Raw genomic sequence first — 14,249 nt, 5'->3', positions numbered from 1 at the left:
TGCTGATGGGTTTCGGTATATATGAATCCCTGATAGATTTTGTGTGCGCCTTAAATCTTTCACCTCTCCCATCCCTATATCCAAGCTAATAGGGATCTCAACTTTCCATCAGACCATTTCTTGGTCTTTCACTCTTTCAAAACATGAACTTTGTGATGATGCGGACTTCAAACATAGTCAACACTGTTAAAAGATAAACAGTATGCTATTGCGTACAATCTGGAGAGGGATCAAGAGGCGAAAGTTGGAACAACTCCTTCTGAGATATTGCCTTTCTATGATGTTTATGGAGCTAAACTTGGGCATATGCATGTTGGATGTTGTAAACGTCCCGTTTTTATATCAAGTGATTTAAAATCATCTTAGTAACAACTTTCTAATCGTATATATTATGGTCTCCTACAGCTTTGACATGTAAAGAGTATCTGAGTTACTAACCAACTATCACACAATTACTTTATCCAGATTCTTCTATTGAGAGTGAGAGGATTGGAGTCGTACGTGCGGGCAAGGCCTCTCTGGTTCTCCTCTTGTCCACAGAACTTTGAGGTCACCTCTCATCTGTCCCAAGGTTAAGAAGGGTACCTGCAGAACGTAACTAGCTTATATTACTGCTGCTCATGTTATGAATAATTTAGCGCAGAAAGGTCAGAGGCACACTATGCATGTTACTGCCAGATTATCCAAGCTTAGAATCTTACCAAGTATGAATGGAACTATGTATAACAAAGCAGGTTGGCCATGCCCATCCATCAAGTTCAAAGCCACATAGGTGACCAGGAGACCTGCAGTGCGAATTGCCAAGCAATTATTAAAGACGAAACCAATGATGTAAATATCTGGTGGCTTGCTAACCAATTGCATATATTCGCTAGAATAGAGCACTAGACTTTCTACATAAACATAACAACTATTGTATAGAGAAAAAACAGGGTCACTTTGACAGTGGACAAATTGCTTTGCTCCTTAAGTGGCTTTCCCCAAACTTCTATCTATATCTTTTGCAGGGAAGTTTTCCCTCTGGTGATATACAGCACTCTATGGATGCAATGCATTTTTCCATGAAAACTTTATGTCATTATGTCCTAAAATATCTTAATTTTTCAAATAGCTCATATATGCTCCACACATTATCTCCATTGAGCTATGTTTACCATAAACATTCAGAAATTTATAAACAAGAGTTATTAAGTCACCCAAAATTTATTAGATGCCTCAATTAGTGCATTTTATGAATGCCAGGTGCAACATTGGCATAGCAAAGAGAAAAAAAGTGCAACAATGTCCCAAAATTTAGCACAGTACATACCTGCACCATAAGCTGTCATTGCCCACACAAAGTAACCCGTTCGAAGAGTCTTATTTGTCAACCAATCATACCTGTAAAAGTTACTGTCACGATTTAGTATCTGTATGGACGATGTGATAACTAATGAAGTGAAACTGTCATGATTTAGTTTCAAGTCCCATGTTTTAATCATTAATTGATCCAAGTTTTGCGAATAACACAGTAACTCCCAAAATATCTAATCAATGTTAACATGTTGTTTCATGTTCATTTTATAAATCCCAAAACATATATACAAATATCTAATCAATGGACATATTGACCAATAAAAATAACATAACAAGAAAACAAGTTTCTGAAACATTTATGATCAAGGTTTCAGTTGTAGGGTACTTAAAAGGGGGGTTAATTATATATAAGTGCATATTTGAATGTTTTTTTAGCCATAAGGCCACCAACTATTTTTTCCCCTCATAAGGCCACTAGATTAAAAAGGCTATTAAATTTTAGATATAAAAACTAACATATTTACATAAATGCCACTAGAGTAAAAAGTCAACAATCATCCTCTCTCTCCTCTCCGGTGAGGTTTCCGGCCAACTCCGACGAGTCTCCGGCGACCACAAAAGCTACTGTCACCAGCAACAAAAGCTACTGTCACTAGTAACAAAAGCTACTATGGTAAGATTTCCGGCACCCTCCGGCGAGGTCACAAGAGCTACTATTACAAGCAACAAAAGATACTCTGGTGAGATTTCCGGCAACCTCCGGTGAGGTCATAAAAACTACTGTCACCAGCAACAAAAGATACTCTGGTGAGATTTCCGACAACCTCCGGCGAAGTCACAGTAGCTACTATCACAAACAACAAAAGCTACTGTCACAAAAAAGCTACACTCTCCAAAACCAAAAGCTACTATCCCCACCAAGGAAAGTTACTGTCACCAACACCAAAAACTACTTTCATCAGTAACAAACGCTACTGTCACCAACATCAGAAAAATACTCTCACCAGCAACAAAAACTACTCTCACCATCACCAAAAGCTACTATCATCAATGCCAAAAACAATAACCAAGCAGAACAAAAACTACTACAACGCAAAACAAAAGTTACTCCCAAAGACTGAGGAAGTTATTTTCAGAGATTAACAAAGCTACAGAAATGTACAATATACAACCAAAATTAAAAAGCCACTGCAATTGAGACAAGAAAGCATATTTAATGATACAAAAAGTATGCAAGGTTCAACAATGATATAACTATGGAAAAAGCTACTTCTATAGTTGTAAAAAACCACTACCATAGTTGTGAAAATTTATTACAACCGTTGTCTAAAGCTACTGTCAATATTGTAATGCTACTGTCAATATTGTAATGCTACTGTCATGCTCTACCACATTACAGTACCCATAGGCATTATTTTGCCACTTTTCATTTCAACATTTCTTTGTTGGCCGGATGATCTCCTTGTCAATGGAGGCTTCACTACTTAAATTCACATGATTTTCAAAATCTACTACTGCAAATGCAAAGGGGAGAATTCTGCATGAAGATACAACAAAATAATAGTATTTGAAATGCAAATTAAAAACAGTAACTTGCCGCTGCACTACAAAAATTGCACTCTTTATCAACTATATAATAAAAAAAAGCAATCTAAAAGTCCACTAATATATATACAGAAAGCTACTATGACACATGTACAAAGATACTGAACTAGTAACAAAAAGCTACTGACATAGATACTGATTGCACAAAACCAGCTGATTATCCATGTTGATAATGTAACACAAATCCCCAACAAAAAATGCTAGAGATACTAAATCACAACAAAAAGATAATTGAATTTCATTCAGAATCATGCTTTTCCAATTTGATAACCTATTGACGAAAGACCACTAGAAAATTAAAATCAATCCAAATGAAAACAAAAAAAGTTACGGACATAGAGATAAGAAGCTACTATCACTGTATTGAAAAGCCACTGTAACAGTTGCAGAGAGCTACTGGCTTGAAATCAATCAAAATAAAAAATAAAAAAGCTACGGACATCAGCGTGAAAAGATACTAACATAGCGATAGAAAACTACTATCACTCTGTTGAAAAGCCACTATAGCAATTATAGAGAGCTACTGACTTGAAATCAATCAAAATGAAAATAGGAGCTACTGACAACAACTTAAAAAGATACTAACATAGGTATAGAAAGATACTAACAAAAGACAATAAAAACTACTACTTTCACCATTTCAGTAATTCACATCCTTGACAAAAACTATTAATCCTGAATGTTATTATCTCCATATGAATTTACAACTCTGAAACAATAGCAATGGTTCAGGAGGCAACATTGTTTTACTTTTAATACTTTTGTCACATCAACCAAGATAATATGTATGCACCACCCAAAACTTTGAAACCTTTGATGCACATACCAAGGTCTAAACTTGAGAACTTTGATATAGCATCAGAAATATAGCATAGCACTAGAGGAAAAGAAGTTATACTAAACAATATAATTAAAAGAACTACTCATCCATATACCACAATAGGAATCGAATCACAACCAAATGTGCCTAGTAATGTGCCAGCGTGCAGTCATAGTCAAATCCATAAACTTGAATAATGAATATTGTCCAATCTCAAATTTTTACTTACACATATCCCTAATTTGGATGTATGACATTAATCCATAACACAACTGACAAAAGTTATTACGGTCAACTGAGAATCATGAATGATGGATTGACAAACCTTCCAGATTTATCTTAAGCATTTCTTTGAGTGCTTGTGGAATCTTGAGGAAACTCTGCTTTGCGGCATCAAATTCATGCCGGATCTTTGCTATCTCATCATCAGCAATCACTGAATCAACAGTCTCCATTTTCAAATTTCAACACCGTTGGCTCGGGTGTAGCAATTGCTCCATAACTCCGAAAACCTAAATCTAAGTAAAATGACAGCTCCATTCATTCGTAATGATCAACAGACAAGCATATTTACAGTAAACGTTATAAATCAAGGTGCAACTCATTTTCTGTACGCGTCCAATATATATAGCATTCTCAATTATATACAAAATATTCAAGCAATTGATGAACAAATTCATATCGATATTTGAGATTTTGAGAGAGAGAGAGGAAGTGAACCTTGTAGAGCTCCAGGTGATGAAAAGCTCGTCTTGTAATTAAGATTAGGAGCCTTCGTCGGAGACGCCACCGCCGTCGACGTAAGAAGAAATCGTCATCGGACCAACGCTTCGATCTCGCCGGAACAAACGGCCTCCTAACCCGCTCCTCCGCCTCCTTCTCCACACCTTGGAAAACGTCGCCGGTGAACAAATTACTTGAAACTGAGGGAGAAACCAGTCACTTGATCTCACCAGAACAAATGGCCTCAGAACAATTGGTCGCCGTTATGAATCGGTGGTGATAGATATGTTGTTTACAGAATTACAGATTAAACCCAGGAAAAGAATATTAATAGATATGACCTTGAATTTTCTTATATAATCATCAATAGTAAGCAGCACAATAATAGATGAAAAGAAAAATGTTCACATTTTGCTCGACAAAAATCAGAAAAGGAAAAATGATTGTGAATCATCACCTTGAGATTCGGTACGCGAACAATCTGAAGAACGGTGATTATCAGTGCAATACCCTGATTATTTTTCAGTGCAGGTTAGCGTCTACCAAACATATTACAAGTTACAAATATCACTTGAATGTGAAAGATAACGTGCGGCTATCAGTATTATCCATAATAGCATGAAATAAGTGCAGTCCATATAAAACAAAAGGACGAGCGTGATCTGCTTACCAGTTCCTTCTCGTCAAAAAACAGAACTCTGAAGTGCACAAGGGCAAAGTCAAACTTCAGGTACCAAACTTCAGGTATTTAAACTATGACTGTTCTACGTTTGGTAATATGACAGCAATGCATACATCCAAATGAATCGGAAAAGACTAAATACAGCTGAATTTTTATTATTTTTCTATTTTGCTGAGAAGATAAGAATACAAGATTATCTGCCAACCTAAATTTGAACGGAAAAGCTGAGAACAAATGGTTTATGGGTGATTAGTTAAATTTTCCTACATATGATTATGGTCTTCTCTGCTTATCATTTTTAATGCCATATCAATTAAGTGATGAAGTTTCCACTCTTCTTCTAAAACAAAGGTTTTCCAATCTCCTTATTACTCAGTAAAATCCAATAAGAATGTACAATATACCATCCACAGTAGTTGATTGCTAACTCCTGGATCCCCTGATGTATAAACACTTCTCAAAATTCTCTTGTGATACACTGACATTGTCTAATTATGAGTTCAGACCTTGCATGACTTAAAAATATTATTCTCGCGAAACATTTGTAATGAAAAGATTACTAGCTTGGAGTGCTAAAATATATATATATATATATATATATATATATATAAATCAGCAGAATGTATAACAGGGAAATACAGAGGCAAAATTCACTGCATTAGGTATGGATTTAGAACATTCCAGTGAAAATTTAACCAGATCAATATCAAAATAAAAGACGAAAATTTATTTTCTTACAAGGATATCTTGGCCAATCCAAGCAAATGACACACGGCGATACACTGCCCAAACAACAGCAAATGCTATGCAGAAGGGAGCGACAGCTAGTGTCAAATATGAAACAGCTCCAAAGAAGGGCACCTTAACATATGATTCTCCAGCACGTTTAAACCGTCTGAAACTATATTTGCTTAGTTGTCAGCTTCATATTCAGAAGACTTTACAAACAAAACTAACAAGTTTTTAATAACAGATCAATTTTCATTTAAATTTCTAGAATAATGATGCTTGCTTGCATTCTTACATAAAGCTCATCAGTAGTGTTATCAAAGGTCATTAGTTCTGGAGATCTATGGCATTTAATTTGCATTGCTTCCAAAAAGCACTTCTAAGTAAAAGTGTTTCTTAAAGAAGCGCTGGTACTCATTGGTAATGCGACCCAAGTAACCAGCATACTTAGCCCTCTTATAGTTTGGAAAACAGAAGATAGGATACATCCAAAGAAAGTGCTAGCATAATAAGGTTATGTAGTTTACACTAACGTATCAACGAATTACCTATCAAATTCTGCTTCCATTATAAAGAATGATAAAACAGATCACACTACAGAATAAATGCCAACAGGAAAAAAAAAAAAAAGAAAAAAAAAAAAACAAAGTTCGTCCCAAAAACAAAGTAAAAACACAGTGTTTTGGTTAAGCTGCTGCCCTGACATTGTTTACTTATAACTCTCTCTCTATTTTTTTTTTTTTTTGAAAAGGAAAATATGCTGATTGAAATTACAAAATGCATCCAGAAAATAATCCAAAATATGAAAGCCCAGAACTCAAAAACTTTGTCAGATATACTAAAGAAGCAAACTTTCAAGCTAAAATTCAGAAAGGGCCATATATAAGAAATGTGCATAACTCTTAAGTAATGTTTTTGACAGCAGACAACTTTCTATCAAACAATTTCATGCGTCTAACTTCAAAACTATTGCTTGTAGAATTAATCAAATTATGAATAATCGATCGAGTTTATTTGGATCAATCATCAGTTAACTAGAAGGATTAAAGGACGTCAAATTGATTTACTTGTCATTTCCTAATACTGTATCCTAGAAATGAAGACAACACCCCACAGTTATGATACACGAGAACATATAGATTATGAACTTTGTCTTGGAGTTTAATTTGAAAGTAGTAGAACTGGAATGACACTCAAAAAACTATTCTGATCACACTAATGTAATAAGATTGTAGTTGCAGGACAATGAGAAAAGAACAGATAAGAATTGACGTACCAAGCAAACATACACAATAAGAACCGAAACACAGAAGATGTTTGCGCAATAAAAATCCTCAAAGTGAGGTAAACAACTACGTGGCCTTATCTCTTGAAGGCCAAGTGCTCAAGCAACACACTATGTGATAGTAGTCAAATTACAAAGTAGACTTACAACCTCTTGGTTACCTCTAGCTACACGCATTTTAGCCGGTTGAACTATTTCACCTCAATTTGCTTATTGCCCCTAGTTGTGCTTCACACGTCTCAACTCGTCGATCTTCAATTCTTGGTTATGCTTGAAACCTAACTGAACTCGTAGGACTTCCATGACATAAGAATGATATGAATGATGTATGAATGAATTCTTGATTCACTAATTCACTTAGACATATGAATTAGTGATCAAAACAAGCTTTGCCTTTCTGAAACAAAGAAACTTTTCTATCATGCAAAGCGTAACCCAATGCAACCTAATGCAAAACCTATATATGCATCAAGAGTGGACTCCCCCTAAAACAATTAGGGTGTGATAAAGACTAATAAAAGTAAATTGATATCTAATAGGAATCAGATTTCCTAAAAGATAACAAAATGTTTTTATCCTAACACCACCACGATTCTGAACAACAGCCACATGCATGATTCGTGGGTATAGAGGTCAAAGGCAACAATTATCTGTGTCTATGGAGCAAAGCAACGGTGTAGCCACTTTTTTTCATGTCAGTGCCCTGTGGACCAGTTGCTTTTGGCCCATATGTCACATATAAATGGGAATGTGGCTCTGTTCAGTTTGACTCTTGCAGGGGCCCTACCTCTATGTCTTTTATCCACGCCTATATTGATCCGTGACATCCCATCTCCATTCAAACCTAATTTACCAATTTCTGTTCTATTAATATGATGATTTAACAAATCTCCATTGGATTTTAACCTGCTTTGCAGGGAATTGAATTGACCATGCCCAGAAAAGATGAAAATAAAATTAATAACTTCATTCATTGTACCATAGAGATTATAGTAATGTCACTATGAGTACTATAAATCAAACCAAATACAGCATTACATAACCCACTCCATCCCAATAGTACTGTTATCACATACAAGTTTCTAACTAAAAAGTTCTCCAGGCTAATATACAGCTCCAGAAGAAGTTCCAAACTTAAAATTCAGTGTGCCCTGTGATTCTGGTGCAAACTTTGCCAGGGCTATGCTGCAAGTTAAAGTTCAGATTATGCAATCCTTACACAGTCATGTCACAGTTTATGCAATGACAATCTACGTATGAGTAAAGTACCAACAATTTACTACATTTATGAAAAAGTTTTAACAGAAAAAGTTAAACTTCCAATCAGATTTTATTGCAAGACAAATAATTGCAGAAGAAATAAGCTAAGAAATACTTGCCCATTCACCTGGGCATGGCGAACGATAATATTTGGAATATCTTTCACATTCACCAGACTTTTCACCCTTTGATGCCAAGCACCTGCAATTGGTTTTAAATGTTTGAAGGCTCAATCAACTATTTTCTATTGAGCTAACAAGCAAGAAAGTTGGGAAATCTAGTATAGTATGTGCCTGCAATAATTAATAACAACATACACAAATATTAGTAAAGGGTATAAGAACAATTAACAAGCCCAAATTGCAAAGGAAATGAGTAAGCAGTAATTATCCAAGTTGCTAAGTAAATCAGCTTGAACAAAAATTAGTCAGTTAACTCAGCAGCAAAATACAAAGAAATACATCACAGTTCTCTTCTTTTTGTTAGACAGGAGTGAATTCCAATCAATGATCAGAGCCAATGGCTTTGCCTCACATATTTGATGGAGAACACTTTCCTTCAATGCCTAAATAATCATCAAAGAACATTTTTAGCACTACAGCATGAATTACATATTATCTGTAAGAAAACTATGGAACAATTAATCTGTAAGAAAACTACAAACAATTAATCTTGCATAGGAAATTTGGTATACCCTGGCAACTTTGGACTTATCCTCCACCTTCTCTAATGCTTTAGCTTTAGAGGTTTCTGGGCTTATTATTATTTGTTTCATTCCTTGTTGAAGCAAACTGCAGGAGCTAGATAAGAAAGAAGAAGCATATGACTACCTTTAAAGAGATATTCATATACAGTAAAGTACAACAGAAAGTTTCATCATGTAAAATGAGATTCTGATCAAATAAATCTAACAGAAAACTCCTTTCAAGTGGTAGTTCATGCAGCGATTCAATATTGTTAGATGCAGTAGTATTAGTAGATATTAGCACTTTAGCAGTACTAAGAAAGATACAAGATTGGTCTCCTCAGGAAAACCCAATTCAAAGTCCATCTCAAACCAATAAAAACTCAAACCCGGAAACTATACCTGAGAGATGAGGTTGGCAGAGGGTTTTAACAGCCAAACAATACGACCTGCAAGTATCAATAAAAAAAAATTCAAGATCAAAACCCAAAACAGAAATAAACCCAAAAACTCAATTCATAATCAAAACTCACAAAAAGGAAAACGAAATTTCTACCTCTACCTCACAAACAAAAGATACACAATTTTTTCAAATTTACAGCCAAATCGAAGAAATCGCAATATGACAGAAGAAAAGTTTACAGTTATAAAATTGATCAGATCCATGTGTGAAGGAAAGTTCAGATAACATGAAAAAGATAGAAGGAGAGGCCATCAGTGATGGTTGGAAACGGAGGGGGTTGTGAGGGTCGCGGTGGGGGTCAGAGATCTGGTTTTTGAAGAGGGCGGTGGGGGTCACAGATCTGGTTTTTGGGAAGGGGAGGGGGAGAGAGACGGAAGGGGCAACATTTAAGGGACTGAAACAATATTTTATAAAAAAGTCACCGACAGAGAGAGAGAGAGAGAGAGAGAGAGAGAGATTGATTTACCAAGACCAATGCAAAAAGAGCGGACTGAAGCAATATTTTAAAGAAAAGTCACGCTTGTAAATAAATGCGGCATGCATCACCCGCAGATTCATTCATAAAGTGATTGAATTGCGTTGACTGAAACTCTTGCTCACAAAACACTGCAACCGTGGCTTGCCTTCCGTAGCCATTGCTCATAATTGTAGTGGTGTAAATAAAACAGATATATATGCTTTAATCAGTACACGACTAAATCAGTGACTTAAAAACTGAAATCAAATCTCGATGATGGTTTCCTTTAAAAACATGACACATAGACAACGTACACAGAGGGAATACTAAATAGACGACCTCAGGATTGAAGCATAGCTAACAATCCTGGAACTCAATCATGCACAATGTAATGAATGAACCTTACCAAAAACTTCCATACGAGTCAGTAGGATCTTATCTTGAGTTACATGCCTTGAATTTCAATTTCAATTCTTAAGATCATTCTTCTCACACACTCTTAAACTAGAACTCTCTAGTTTTGTATATAGGGAATGCCAACATACAAGTTCTTATACTAATATAATTACCGTAATGCAAATTAGAAAATACAATTATAGAAGAAAACCTATATATATATATATATATATATTTTTTTTTTTGAGAAAATAAATAACTTCATTACTTATCCATGGCCAGAAGGCACGTACATCATAAGTTGTCTCATACCAAAAGTTCTAGATGACACAAGCTACCAAGCATATGACAGGTGACCCTTATTGTAAACAAATGCGCACAATTAGACAAGCGACAAACAGGAGAAAATCGAAACCTAGTGAAAGATACATGACTCGAAACAACTGAACAACAAGTAAGTTCGCCTAGAGACCTCAAATTGGTGTACGAAAATACTAGTAGATTGCAAAGAGTCTCCCACAAATGTAAGATCCAGCAAGTCACGAGATATCGTTTGTTGAAAACAAGTCCACACCACCAGTCCACTGTCCTGAGCCTCCACTTGAGTAAACCACCATATTTGAACTAAGGCCCAAATGATGCAAGCTCGATCCTAGGGCTGGGCATTTTAGCCCGAAAACCCGAAAACCCGGACCGGATCGATCCGGACCAGGAGGTCCGGGCCGGGCTTTGAGGAAAAAAATAGACAAAAAGAAAAAGCCCGGACCATTTTAGTTTAAACGGGCCGGTCCCGGGCCCTGGTATCCATAATCCCCAAAGCCCGAAGATGAGCCCGATTCAATATAACCCTACTTCCAGCCTGGCTTAGTGTCGACATTCTCTTGACTTTTGTCAACATTCAGACACAAACCTTCGAAGTTTGAAATCAGTTCGTAGCCATCCCCGAGACCCCGACCCTTTCCCAAACACAAGTCTTGAGTCAGTTCTTCGATTCCTTCGGTTTTCCAGTTTCCCTTAGCAGCTTGAACCCAGTCGAAACCCTCAATCAGTCAATCGATTTCTACTCTTCTAGCTTTCCAGATTTCGAATTCGATCAAGAACCCTAATTTCCAGAAACCCAGCAACAATCCCTTCTGGCCTTCTTCGATTGCTCACTGGAAACCCAATCCCTTTCAGTTTTCCATGTCGAAACCCCAAGCCTTCTTCGATCACTAAACCCCTTCTGGCCTTCTTCGATTACTCACTGGAAACCCAATCCCTTTCAGTTTTCCATTTCGAAACCCCAAGCCTTCTTCGATCACTAAACCGAAGCCTCTCTCATCACTTTTGGAGTTTTGGTCTTTGGCAATGGAACCCGAAGCAGTTGCAGTTATTGGGGCCGAGTTGGTGGTGGCTTCCAGCCAGTCTGAGGGCGGTTATGATAGTGAGCCGGCAGGTGGTGCGACTGGCCTGATCCCAAATTTGGCTTGAATTTAGACTCTTTGCTTGCTACGTTTGTCTAATTTGGCTTGTGTTTATGTGATATTATTTCTGGGTATTCTTCGACATATCTAAATGATATATGTTCATCTTCACAGGCCATTGAACTTCCAATTAAACATCCCGAATTGTTTGAAAGTCTTGGAATAGCACAGCCAAAGGTATTTAGTATGTTATCAGATCATGGGCGCCATAAATGAAAAACTAATAGAAAAATGATCACATATTAATGTAGCTGCTGCTCTTTGCTCTATAATTACTAGGTCTTCCCACCCCTTGAAGTCCTTGAGTGTATCTCTGTTTGTTTAAGTTTGTTTTGAAGCTCTTATATATACTACCGGTGAGTGGCCAGAGCATTAGGTACCAACAAAGAATGCATTCATTTAATACTGCTTGATTCTTGACATAAAGCCAATGAAGCTTATATATTCTCGAATTTGGATGCTAGATCACTGATATGTATAGATGTTACGCACATAACTTCAATTGCTTGGTCTTCAAAAAAAATTTCAATTGATTGTGGTTTGATTTTAATTCTTGTGGTTTGTGTGATTATGATTTATACTGCTTGCTGTGCTTGATTGCTATGATTGATTAATGATTATGCACTTTTACTGTTAATCCTGTGCATATTTCATTTTCATTTTCAGTTTCTCTGCGTCAGCTTGCTAGTTTCGCACTTTCGCTGTTGTGATCAGCTAGCTATTTCTTCTTTTGTGATCTGCATAATGTGAAATGGTAAACTGATCTGCATAATGTAAACTGATAATATGATCTGCATAATGTGAAATGGTTGTAGGATGAAGCTTGTTTGCTGGACACCATGCTGGCAGCCGCTGGAGGCCTGGAAGCAAATTAATGTGGTTTGAAACTTTGTTAGTTTACTTGGTTTGGATCATTATTTGCCTATTTGGTTTGGAATTTTATTTGGTTTGGAACTTTGATCTGTCTGAAACTTCAATTCTTCAGTTGGTTGTATTTAAACTATGAAACTTCATTTGTTTGTACTTTGTAACTTTGAAGGAGCTATGAGTTGGATGTTATTGTCTTCATTTTGTAGCTTAGTTTGTGCTTTGTAAACCCAGAAAATCAGAAACATGATGAAACTATGGAGAAAATGAAGGTAAGCAAAATTGGACTTTTTGGGCCCGAAAACCCGGCAGGACCGGCCCGGGACTGCATGGTCCAGTCCTTCACGGTCCCTATAACTGAAAAACATTATTTGAGCCCGGCCCGAAAAAAACGGGCTTGGTCCCGGGCCTAGCAAATTGACATGTGGTCCCGGCCCGTGCCCAGGCCTACTCGATCCTCTCCTCCTCGCCCTTGAATATGATCAGAGATCACTCTCCCGGAGGCGGAACACCACCAAAATCCGGCAAGATAAAAAGGCAGATCATTAATTCCTGGGTCCCAAACCCAGATCTTCCATAAATCTCGTGGGTACCCCATTACACTGATCTGGACACCCAAGAACAAGGCAGCCAGTCTCAGTGCTTGACCCATCCCTTCGCCGCCGTCGATCTGCACCCACACAACAGCCACATAATCATGACCTTCCACCAAAGAAAGGCTCCATTATGCAGTGACTCTGCGGTTATTGACTCCGGACCACCATCGTTGGCCACCATCCCTGGTCACTTCAATGACGACGCCGCCCTCATCAATCCCAAATAGATCAAGACCCAGCCGCTGCTCTGCACCAGCACAACCAATAGTCCAGTTCAGCCATCGAAAATTCGTCAGTCCCTGTAGGAAGGAAGTCGTTGCCTGAGCCCAAACCCAGATCTCCTCCCCTGACCGCGGAAGCGTCCCTGCCGTGGTCTCAGTCCGAAATTGAGCCAATCAAAGAGCGTTGCCAAGCAACGCACAAACCGCGATCCATCGAAGTGAGGAATGAAACGATTAGCTACTTGGACGATCGTCGAGATGAGAATGGTGGAGGTGATGGGAACCTCCTTGAAAACCGCCCAAAGGAGACGGCGCTAGGGTTTTGAGAGAGAGCGCTCTCCTGTTTCATCGGCCTATTGCGTATATAGAAAAAACCTATATATATATATATATGTGTATATATTGATTGAACAAAATAGAGAAAAACAGAGGAGTAGAGACCTTTGAACATAAAAGCTGCAGGTAAAACAAAAGAGTTAACTTTTACTGCATTTTTCTTGCTCCTTCGTATGCCTACCTAAGTTAATGTTTAAGAGATTCGTCTGCAGGTGAACCAATATATGAAACATCTAACAGAAGAGGCCGGAGAGCTTATAATTAGTATTGTGTATTGATCTTGGTGCTTAATTACGACTGTTTGCAATGTTTATTGGTGCAACTAGTACTGGTACTGGTACTAGTTGGAAGCACGGAGCAAGTCG

At 37.4% G+C, this 14,249-nt stretch overlaps 1 long non-coding RNA gene across 17 annotated transcripts; it reads right to left on the bottom strand.

The window, feature by feature from the left end:
• Positions 1–313: 313 nt before the first annotated feature.
• On the bottom strand, positions 314–10,013 carry LOC112181598. 17 transcript variants are annotated; one of them, XR_005808458.1, is made up of 11 exons: positions 9,642–10,007; positions 9,488–9,534; positions 9,095–9,200; positions 8,862–8,965; positions 8,528–8,601; positions 5,865–8,325; positions 4,442–4,955; positions 4,047–4,239; positions 1,310–1,380; positions 702–785; positions 314–585 (listed from the first exon to the last, which is right to left on the bottom strand). It is a non-coding gene; the product is annotated as an uncharacterized LOC112181598 (long non-coding RNA). The 17 variants fall into 17 exon arrangements; XR_005808459.1 differs by having other exon boundaries at positions 5,865–6,027; positions 9,642–9,981; XR_005808447.1 differs by having other exon boundaries at positions 8,528–8,965; positions 9,642–10,006.
• Positions 10,014–14,249: the final 4,236 nt, after the last annotated feature.

This window comes from Rosa chinensis, chromosome 1, assembly GCF_002994745.2.
Source record: "Rosa chinensis cultivar Old Blush chromosome 1, RchiOBHm-V2, whole genome shotgun sequence".
NCBI classification, from domain to species: Eukaryota; Viridiplantae; Streptophyta; class Magnoliopsida; order Rosales; family Rosaceae; genus Rosa; species Rosa chinensis.
Note: the sequence above shows the minus strand (reverse complement) of the source record. Positions and strands in the feature narration are given on the sequence as shown.